Source organism: Theobroma umbraticum, unplaced genomic scaffold (assembly GCF_002168275.2).
Source record: "Theobroma umbraticum cultivar Fairchild unplaced genomic scaffold, ASM216827v3 scaffold_130.0, whole genome shotgun sequence".
Taxonomy (NCBI): domain Eukaryota; kingdom Viridiplantae; phylum Streptophyta; class Magnoliopsida; order Malvales; family Malvaceae; genus Theobroma; species Theobroma umbraticum.
This window is the reverse complement of record NW_018397264.1, coordinates 690,658-702,890: the sequence shown is the minus strand read 5'-3', so window position 1 is coordinate 702,890 and position 12,233 is coordinate 690,658. Positions and strand designations below refer to the sequence as shown.

Genomic DNA, 12,233 nt, shown 5'->3' with positions numbered 1-12,233 from the left:
GAGAAGAAAATGAGGGAACGTGAGGTAAATCAATTTTATAAGCAATCCCTCTGAACCAGTTTTTTGGGACCGACTTTTTATTAGACCGGTTCGTTGAAACGGTCGGTTTATTTTAATATTTATACCAACTTTTTTAAACTTTCATTTTTGATCTTATCTTAAAGACATGGCATGATGTACTATGATTTATTTTGACCTTTGCCGTGTTGATTTATTTTTCAAAAATATAAAAACGGCTTATTTAACAGAGGGTTAAATATTAACGTGATAATCATGGGATGAAATTTAAAATAATTGTGAATTTATTACTAATCAAAATTTTATGTATATATATATATATATTAAAATTAAAATAACAGAGTTTATAATTATAATTTATTAAATAATTATGCAAGAAATTAAATAGATCAAACGCAAATAAAGATATCAAAATCAAATCATGAATCTTTTGCTAAATGGAAGTAGTTTTATTATTATTATTTATTTATTTCAAACATAAAATCTCGAGATATGGCTAAATTTTGGAGTATCTCACTCGCTCCTACTCCCCTCCCCACGAGACATAAATGGTACCAATAAATGTTAATTAAATGCTAAGGCATCCTTCTTTTCTTTCTATTGCCAGGATCAAGCAAACAATAGATGATTCTAAAGCTTTATTCATTTTATTTAAGTTTTTAAAGTCAGATTGTCATGCTTGTACAGCTTAATTACAAATTTAACTGTCTTATGGAACATTAATTGTTTAGTATTATTACGTAATTATATGTCGAGTGCATGTGCTTTACTTGTTACCTACCATTTAATAAATTCCATTAAAATATTGATTTTATTATATTTTAAAAACCTCTTGTATTTAAATAAATTTAAATCTTTTAAGATTCGTCGCAAAATATTGGACTTTATATCATTTAGCAATAATTGTGCTATTTATTAAAAATATTTAAATGAATGAATGACAATTTAAACACATAATGAGTAAAAATATTTATCTTCGTTAATTAAAAGAAAAAAAACTTCAATATCCATACTTTTATATATATATATATATATATATATATATAAAATAGCTTTTGTGTCACATGTTTTGCATGTGAGTAGATATGTTAACTACATTGACATGCACAAAAAATTACATTGAGAATTAAAAAAATTTTACCATTGTGTATAAAAAATATTTAAAATTAAAAAGAAGAAAAAAGAACACAAATATTAGTTATTAAATATATAAATTATAAACTTGTGGCAAGATAAATTAATTTTTTCCTGAATAATAACAAGATGAATCTATAAAGTACAAGGAATAATAATTTTAAATTTGAAACTAATAATCTACTTGCATAATAAAATAAGAGAAACGCAATCATCATTATGAAAAAATAAATACACATGATAAGAAATTATAACAACAAAATGCTAATGGATACATATTGTTTCGAAGTTTCAAATGAAGTATTATTTATAATAGTAAAGTTATTAAGTTCGAAGTAAAAAAGAATTTTTGGATTGTAAGTTTTAAGAATGATCGTAAAATGATAGAATTTTTTTAGATATAATTAAATTATTTGTCATGATAGATATAATTTAATTGAAAGTTGTTGTATAGAATTAAAAAATTTATTTATAAATTGGATAATTATATTACTTGATATTTAAATAATTAATTAAAATGGTAATTTAGAAATATAAAGAGTAAAAAAATGCATTTTCATCAATCAATAGGTAGATTATACATTGAATTCTGAGTTTTAGAGTTTTATGCAGGGACTCCACTGAAATTTTAGAGGAGTTAAAGCATATTTTGGTCTTCTTCTGTCTTCTTTTGCGATTGCCTTCTGTCTTTTAACATTGAAATTTTAGCCGTCAAGTATTTTTAGGATGATGATCATAAGGTTGATGATGATGATCACGAAGTAATTCGGCTAGGAAACACAGCGAGTGGAAATAATGGACGAGATAGAGTGGAAACAATCAGTCTGAGGGTGTCCCACCGGCAAAGTTTTTGGCTTTCTTCTTTTGTTTGCTGCCTTCATTTTCCTTTTTCTACCTTTGTTTTCAAACTTTTTTTATTTTTTGGTATTCCAAAGTTAGCAGAGGTGCAGCTGATTGCAGTAGTGCACATGTTCCTCACGTGTGCTAGCTAATTAATTAAGTTAATTGTATAGTGTTTGTAAAACCAATGATTGTAATAATTTTTGTTTTGAATTTTCTAGTTTTGTTGACTCTGTAAACTAAGTGCCAGAGCAGATATTTTTCCTTCGCTTCTTCATTGTAACAGCTAATATAAATTCTTCGCAAAGGACAAGTTGTTAATCAATAAAAACAATCTGTCATTTCGATTCTCTCTCATTAAGATGGTATCAAAGCGGGTTAGGGTTTTTACTACATTTTCCCTCACAAATTTATTTCCAAACTTGACCATTCTTCCCTAAAATTGATTACGTTTTATTTCTGTTCTCGGTTTAATGGCATATTGCTCAAATTAAAAATCGATTGTTCTTCCTCTTGAGGATCCCCATTCACCATTATTCTTACATCATTCTGATCATTACAGATTAGTAATCCTAAACTCACCTCGAACGATTATGCATTGTGAAGAAGATTCTTCATTTTAGTCCTCTCAATTCGAAACAAATCAAATATGCATTTTGATAATTATCTTTTTAAGATTTTTTGAAATGAATAAATTAACTGTTCCTATAATAGATTCGTCAAAATTGTACTCTACATGAAGAAAAATAAAAATGATTTTAACAATATAATCTAACCATGGGTACAAGTAAAATAGTTGTAAGCACCGATTTGGATTGTATTGCATACAAGTAAAATTCTTATAAGGCAAAGCAAAATTCATGAAAAATTACGTTTAACATAACTATTGTGTGAATTGTACCAATTTAATTGAACGCATTTAATTAAATTTTTTAAATTCAAATTTTGTTAATCAAAGCCAATTTAATTATTTCATTTTACATTTTAATTTGCCATCTTCTATGTGTATGATCCATTAAATTTTTAATATGTTGGTTATAAATATATTTAAAATCCAAAATCTAGAAGGATTTAAATGATTCAAACTATTTTACATTTATCATCAATTCTCAAATTGATTAATTCATATTTAAGTCAAAATTGACCTCTAGCAATATATCATTACAATTCAAATATTTAGAAGAATCAAAGTGGTTTGACTTAACCTTTCAATCTTCAATCCATCACCGGAATTGTGTCCTTCATCATCCAACAGCTTAATAAGACATAGAGTATAATGCAATTTTACTCTATATTTGTTTATATCATTTTAGTCCTAGGAGCTTATTATTAACTCCTTGAAAAAGTTGGAAAAACTCATTTTTTAGATCTTCACTCTACCTTGGGCAAGGATTTCTTTTAGTTAAGACATACCAAGAAACAATGGGTATCTCCTTTAAGATCTTTAGGGTAATGTATTTAAGGAGTTATTAAAGTATAACAATCTTCACATAAAATAACCTAATGATCTCAAGTTTAAAAATTATTTACAGGACTATTACATGAGAAAATTTTCATAGACATTTAAGTAAACTACTAAATAGAATTCTTATGAGGCATCATGTTCAATGAATTTGTTCTTATAACAAATATCCACATGTTGGTTTCAAGTATCTTTATAATTCAAGTTGTGAATTCAATTGCTTACTTCACAAGTAAAAAGCATAACATGTGTTAGTCTTTTAGTTTCTATCAATATCCAATATTGGTAGAGTACTGACTAAGAACAATTTGAGTACCTACTACATAATGTTAAAGTATCTTATAATCGGGTCTAGGATGGGATCGGGTACCACCCTTTGAGTACCTATTATCCAAACCCAATTATATTGATATTCGGGCTTAGGTGGGTATTTGCCCCAAACTTGTACCCTATATCCACTTATATAATATTTTATTATTTTTTATATAATATATAATAGATAATTAAATTAAATATGTAAAAGTTTGTCGATTTTTGGATTTGAACTTGTGTATAGATGAAAAATACTTCACATTTTTACCAACTTTACAAATAATTTAATTATTTTGATAGAAATTGATAAGTATATTAATAATATATGTTTGTTAGTCAAATTATTAATATGATGTCATTAATACATTTAAATTAAAAAACTACTATATTATTAGTTATGTATAGATAATATGAATATCATATCATATCAGAAAGAAAATAATTACTATTATATATGTACTTTTAATATAAGTATATTTACTTTTTATTTTATATTTTACAAAAATTATAACTTATAAAATTATTAGTTCTAATATTTATACTTTTGTTTATGTAAACTTATAATATATATATATATATATATATATATTTAAAAAGAGACTATGAGATTAAAATAGTTTTGCAACTTATTTTTGTTTTTAATTTCATATAATTAAGAATAAATCTATAGAGTTAATTAAATTAATCCATGAAAGTATGATTATTGATTAACTTGTAATGTCTTTTAATATATATATATATATTTTATATATTGTGTTAATTTATAAGAAATATAATTACTATTATATATATACTTCTAATATAAACATATTTACTTTTTATTTTGTGTTAAGGTTATAAATATTATAATTTATAAAATTATTAATTATAAATATATATATCTAAAGAGAGGTTGTGAGATTAGAATATAATTATTATTTGTTTGTTTTCATAAATTTAAATTAAACAATAATTGTTGTAAATTTGTAATTTTATTGTTTGTTTGATTTTATAAATTTAATTATTAGTGAATTGTATGAAATATGGATGTGAATTGTGAAATATTTATTCAATTATATATGGATATTGGTTTGAATTCAAGTTCTGATAATTAAGTACACATTAAGAGTCAAATAAAATTTTTTAACATAATGGAGTTTTTAAACTGATTCGGGTAATTGTCAAGTAGTGAATATATATTAAAGTTTGGATTAGAGTAGTAAATTTAAAAAATATTCGAGTATTTATATGGTTCAAGTATTATACAACTTAATAGGATTTGAATTTGAATACCTCAAAATTAATGGGTATTCTACCCGTTTACATCCCATTGATACTTTAATGTAGTTAGAATTTCATTATAACAGCTCTTTATGATCCTTTTGCACGGCATTTTCATTCAATGACATTTATCTTATAAGTTAACATCAATATGTACTTGCTAAAACTTAATAGATAAAATAGATCTTTATTAAGCCAAATGTGCAAATCACATGATAATATATAAATTAATATTACAAAGTTTTAATTATTTATTTGATAAATTTATACTTTGAAAATATTTATATTTATATTTATATATAAATTTTATTCAAAAATTATAAAAAAATCACTTGATAATAAATATTAATTCATATATAAATGCTAGTTGAGGAGTGTGAAAATTTTGTGAATACTATATTATCTTTTGGTTTCTAACCACCTTTCAATTATGTTAATTTATTACTATTATTTAAAATAAGTTTTTATGTCAATTAGTAGTCTTTATCCTATCAGAATAATACAATATCTAATAAACAGATAAATCTTAAAAAATTAGTAAAAAAGAAGGGTAAAAAAATATAATTAACTGAACAAAGTAGTAAGTTGGATAAATATATTATCTAAAATTATTTAGTTGAAATAGTAATTACTAAAGCTCATTTTACAAAATCTTTATTTAGTTAGAATAGCTTATATATTTTATTAAAATAATATATTATAGTTCATGTGTATCTTGCCCGGTATGTAAAACTAGTGTATCTAAAAGTGCACACACATCAATCATATAAAATTAGGCTCAAAATAGAATCGGAATTGTCTAAATACTAATATCTAGACGTATTAATGTTGAGAAAACACATTATCAAATCGATATAAATTGTAAAATAATTTATTTAATTTCAAAATATCTTTTTACTCAAATAAGAAAACTATGCACACATATATCTATAATCTATAATATGTAATCAAAGTGTGGATGTTGAAAAAGTTTTTGATTAATGAAAGTGATTATATTTGTAAATTATCATTTTAAATATTATTAATAATATCATTAGTAGGATTTATCTAAATTCCAATTGTATTGAATGATTTTTATTGGAAATTAATGAAAAAGTCCTTAAATGAAGCAGATCATGGTTTGGAAAGCTTAATGTTATTTAGGCCCAACATATCTAAACATGGGCTTTTAGTCCCATTGGATTTTATTGGCAACTTGTGGTGCTCCCCCCCAGCAAAACAATTAGAAGGAAATAACATATCTAAACTATATTTCATTGCCTACAATTTTCTTCCTGAACAAAGAAAGAGCCCTATGATCCAACATAAAATCTCTATGATTTCGAACAGAAATTTTATTTTTAAAACTAAAAATACATTTTTTATACATTTTTTAAATCTATTTTTTTAGATTTAAAATTTCAAAAATTAAAACTGAAAAAATATGTGATGTGTAATTAATACTACTTATACTACGAGTATAGATAAATAATTATAAATTCAATCCATTTCTGCACGTACTCACTGTACATATATTTACATGTATTTATTTATGATCTTCCCAAAAACATTTGAAATGATAAAAATTATCACGTTTTTCATAGCATGTGTAATTAACAAGAACCCAAGAGTAAATGACAAAAGTAGAGAATATGGATTGAGAGCAATGCCTTATGGCTGCCGTGAATTTTTTATCTATTTATGTAATTGTCTTATTTGTAGCACAAATCCACAACTTTGTCGGCCATTTTGCTTGTCTATAAAGGGCAGAGTAGGTCGCTAATCAACCAAACTAGGGAATATAAATGGTGCCATTCCTTTGGAGTTTAGTCCAATTAATTAAACCAGAAAGAAAATTAGGCACATTCAGCGAGTAAAAACACTTTCTGCCTACTTCAAACAATGCTTTTTTTTTATATTATATATAAGTATAAAAAATGAATATTGACTTTTGTTTAAACTTTTCATCATGATATGCAAATTTCACCTCCCACTGATGGTGAATCCCTCAGGAAAGAGCCATTTTTCACATTGTGTTTTTTCTTCTTTTTAATACTAAATTCCAAACAACTTTATTGGATGGAGTTTTGACTTCAAGTCTGCAATGATAGATTTTGACACTTCACCCAACAGATTTACTCCTCGGTCCCTTTAATTGTCCCTCACCACTCGTGAAACACGCCTTAAATCAACAGTACTGTTTAAGCTCTGGAATTTGCTTAATTTCTATTGTTTTCTCTTTAATTAATACTAATTTTGAACCTTCGTTTATCTATTTATTCAATATTTTTCTTTCACGTCGGACCAAATTCTCTTTCACACCTCTTTATTTGCTCATATAGAACCAACCACGTTTGACATAAGATAAAAGATAGATAAATTAATGATGCATTTCCAAATTAATATTTAAAAATCATTTAATTAGTCTTTGATGATGATCTTACAACTCAACGTAGGTGCATTGAATGTCCTTTATCAAGTTCTCCATTTGAATAGAAGACACTTTCTCATGAAACAGATGAAGTTGAATTGCAAATAAATACAATCTCGCTGCCTTCAACTGCATGAACTAATGATGACATTCTAAGAATCAATCTAAGCTCATTCCATTGCTGATCCCAATGAAAGATGGGATATAGTTGTCCAAAAAAAAAAATGAGTGGAGTTCCCTGTTATGAAATGAGCCGATAACAAGATAATGGAGTCTCTGGTTCATGAAGGAAGTGGCAAAAGGAATTATTATGTTGCATATTTTCTGTCACCCATAAGTAAAGGGTCCTACCAAAAAGTATCTTTAGCTATGCATTTCATAATGCCAAATTGCAGACATTTGATTTGACATGAGGAAGCTCATGCACTGCATCATACTGTTATAAAACTCTATGTGCAATCTATGGATAGCCATTCGGGGTGAGACTTTGTGTTTGAATACTTTTTTTTTTCTCATTTTGTTTTTTTTTCACATAAATTTAATTTTGATTATTATTTATTAAAATATATATAAAATTAAAGTATTGTTTTTTTAAAAAAATTTAATTATTAAGGTAATAAAAACCCTAATTCAAATTTTTCTCGTAGATAGTAGTTTACTATTCAAATTCATTTCAAATTTGAGTATAGAGTATTTTAATTTTATTTAATCGAATTGAATAATACAATATATTCTATCATAAAATATCTATTGATATATTGATCAGTAAATATATTAATTGATTAATCTTCGTAAATATAATCTAATTAATGGGTATGTAATAATTCTCTAAATTTATTTATGAAATTTAAAAACTCCATTAGTGATGATGTGTGTACGGTGGAGGACAATTTTTCATTATTATACAGGAGGCATGTTATTAGCTTTAGCAATTTCCTTTTTCCAGTAAGATCATAGCCTTTCTTGCTTGTTAGATACTAACCGATAGGGAAACCAATTAGAAAAGTTTGAACCCTAAAGACTTTTAGTAATAAATTTAGCTAAAAGAGAAGCCTTCCCTTGGTGGTCTGTCAATGTCATATAGTAGCAAGGATACCCTTCTTTAGGTCACTATTTATGGGACGACTTGGCATTAGCCATTGGCTGAACTAAGCCCCAAAATTCCTTCTTGCTTATGGAAAAAGGGAGGGTAGCAGTAGCTAGAGAATAGCGAATTTACACCCACAGTTTATGAATATTTACTAAAATTCCATTTTCTATTTTTCCAACACGTAAACATTCCTTTGTATCTAAATTTAATTATTTGTAATGTTAAAAACATTAAAAGAACTTGAAAATACACAGTTTTAAGAGGTGTACGATAGAGGAAAGGAAGGATATGGAGCCCATTGCAAGGCTTTTGGTTGCACTACCAAGTAAGACTTCAATGGAGCCTAGAGTCCTTCAACACCTTTCAAAGTGGACCCTCAAATCAATTCCGCAAATTTGTCTCTTTTGTCCCTCGCCTTTGACATTTACAGTTCATTATTGATTCTTCTCCTTTTAAGTTGGTGCATGTAAACCCTGTCTTGGTACCACATCAAAATGTTTGGATTTACGGTACACAATCAACATAATTATATAATTACATGCATGCATCGTTGTATATGACATGTAATTTTCTTAATGAAACAGAGGATTCTGATCAGAATAAGAAGAGGGAAGGAAAATGGATTGGTTTGCAAATTTCCCTTCTTTCCAAATCTAATCCTTCCAAAATACAGAGAAAGCTCTCTTTCAATTCCTTTCTATTTTAGGTAATTCCATTATATTTACAATTTTACTTGTAGTTTCCAATACGATCCATCTTTACAATGGTCCCACAACAATCAAAATAAGAAAATTAAAAAGAAAAGTACAATTCCACCCTTCAATTCGACGACTTTGACGTCCGCTTTTTCATATCCTCCAATTTGCTATCAAACTACGAACTACAGTTGTCCTGGTTTCATGACACAACATAATGAGGGAAGAGACTCCGAGTCTGCGACCCGCTCCCTTTGGCCCACTTTTATGCTATGATTCAAAGTTTCTGCCTGCATCTCTTTCTCATCGCCTGCCCAATTTCATCATCATTAGCCTATGTTAAAGCAAGGAGCTTTGGGGTATCTCGCCAAACCCAACTACAACTACTACTACCAGTAGTAGATTAGATATGACAGCCTTCAAAAGAAACCGATTCCTAAACGGAATCAAAACCCATAGCTCCTGCCCCATACACAAGCTCTCTCTGTCTCTCTCTGGCCTTTATCTTTCACCAGATCCCTCTAAAATACAGTGAAATTAAGAAAAAAAAGGTTCCAAAATTCCATATCAAGGAAGTAAAAACAAAGAATTTGGCTTCCTGCCTTTCAATGGAGGCTCCATCCGAACCCAAGAAACGTTCAATCGCAAGTCGATTAAATTCATTTGTAGGCAGCAGCAAAGTCGGGAAAAGATTCAAACTCACCGAGAGAAAAACCACCTTCACCACCGAGCTAAGAGCCGGCACCGCAACGTTCCTCACCATGGCATACATCTTAGCCGTGAACGCCAGCATCCTTACGGACTCAGGCGGCCCTTGTACCATTGCTGACTGCAACAACCCAAGCGAGTCCTGCAAATTCCCCCCAATGGATCCAGGGTACGCAGCTTGTCTTGAAAGGACCCGTAAAGACCTGATTGTAGCTACCGTAGCATCTTCTCTTATTGGCTGTCTTATCATGGGTATATTCGCCAACCTTCCTTTAGCTTTAGCTCCAGGGATGGGCACAAACGCTTACTTTGCATACACAGTTGTGGGGTTCCACGGCACTGGCAACGTACCCTACAAAAGTGCCCTAACAGCTATCTTCATTGAGGGCCTCCTCTTTCTCGTCATTTCAGCTGTTGGGTTACGTGCAAAACTCGCAAAACTCGTCCCCAAACCCGTCAGAATTTCTTCCTCCGCTGGAATTGGGTTGTTTCTTGCTTTCATTGGCTTACAAAATAATCAGGGTATTGGCCTTGTTGGTTACAGCTCTTCAACTTTAGTTACACTTGCAGCCTGTCCAAGATCCTCCAGGAAAACCTTAGCTCCGGTCGTCACCGCAGCTAACGGCACAATCAGTTTGATCCCCGGCGGGACCGTGTCAGGCGAAATTTTTTGCATGAATCATCGCATGGAAAGTCCCACGTTTTGGCTTGGAATTGTTGGTTTTGTGATTATTGCCTATTGCCTAGTGAAAAATATTAAAGGTGCCATGATCTATGGTATAATTTTTGTTACGGTGATTTCATGGTTCCGTAACACTGCTGTAACAGCGTTTCCTAACACAGAAGCTGGAAACTCAGCTTACCAGTATTTCAAGAAGGTCGTTGATGTGCATGTGATTAAGAGCACGGCAGGGGCATTGAATTTTAAGGGAATGAACAAAGGGTACTTTTGGGAGGCATTGGTAACATTTTTGTACGTGGACATATTAGATACCACGGGCACATTGTATTCAATGGCTCGCTTCGCCGGTTTCACAGATGAAAATGGCGATTTCGAAGGCCAATACTTTGCTTTCATGTCTGACGCAGCAGCAATTGTGGTAGGATCACTTCTCGGAACATCACCGGTGACTGCGTTCATCGAATCGTCGACGGGGATTAGAGAAGGTGGAAAGACAGGCCTAACGGCGTTGACAGTTGCAGGGTATTTCTTTCTGGCATTTTTCTTTACGCCATTACTGGCGTCCATCCCAGCATGGGCAGTAGGGCCGCCGCTGATCTTGGTAGGGGTTTTGATGATGAGATCGGTTGTGGAGGTTGAGTGGGACGACATGAGGCAGGCCATTCCTGCATTTGTCACGTTGATATTGATGCCCTTGACATATTCCATAGCCTATGGTTTGATCGGAGGGATTGGGACTTTCATTGTTCTGCATCTTTGGGATTGGGCAGAGGACTTATTGGTAAGATTTGGAATTAGGAAAGAAGTGAAGGCCAGCAATTTGCTGGATGAAACAACTAATGGAATTCCTAATGCTTCTCAAGGGGACGACAAGATGCCTGATCTTTAGACTTTAGAGGAGGGTTTTTTTTTTTCCTTTTTTCCTTGTTGAATGCAAAGGTAATTAATTTTTGCTTTCAATTAATTGGAGTTATGTCCTATGTTACTCTCAACTCAAATGTGCCTGTCAAATGTGATATACACAGATAGGTCTTCCACAATTATATCTGTCAAATATGTAACGAATTCGATAACTTTTACCTTAAAAAAAAAAAGAAAAGAAAATTTGCACCAACCTAAGTTTAATCTTCTTGTTAAAAAACGGAGAGGATAAAAGTTCCTACGACTGGGTCTTTCCTAACTGCATCCACACATAGTTGTGTTGTTCTTAAACAATGAAACGATTAATAAAAATGACGGGAAAAACCATGATCCTGTTTTCCCTTGCATGATTTGCTTCTCTTCATCAAAGGATATTCCTCTGTTACAAGGTGTCTTTATTTGATGTTGTGAGAATGTAAATTATACTATATAACAATTAGATTTCATACAAAAAGACCACCCAGGAGCAGAAATTCAATAGAGTGCAGAAATTAAATTTACAGACAATTAATATGATTATGATATGATATCTACTCAACTTGGAATCAGATAAAATTCCCGGCCATAGTAATAATGGTCGGTTTCAGAATGCTGAAGCTATTACTGAAAAGAATAGGCGGGCAATCCAGAGGAGGAAGTGGAATACATGAAATTGCGTACGGAGAAGGGAATTTGAAAAAGGGCTTCATGAGGAAAAGGTG

General features: G+C 30.0%; 1 pseudogene; it reads left to right on the top strand.

Annotated features, from left to right (window-relative positions):
- Positions 1-9,201: 9,201 nt before the first annotated feature.
- On the top strand, positions 9,202-11,609 carry LOC110421493 (adenine/guanine permease AZG1 pseudogene; annotated as a pseudogene).
- The last annotated feature ends 624 nt before the right edge of the window (positions 11,610-12,233 follow it).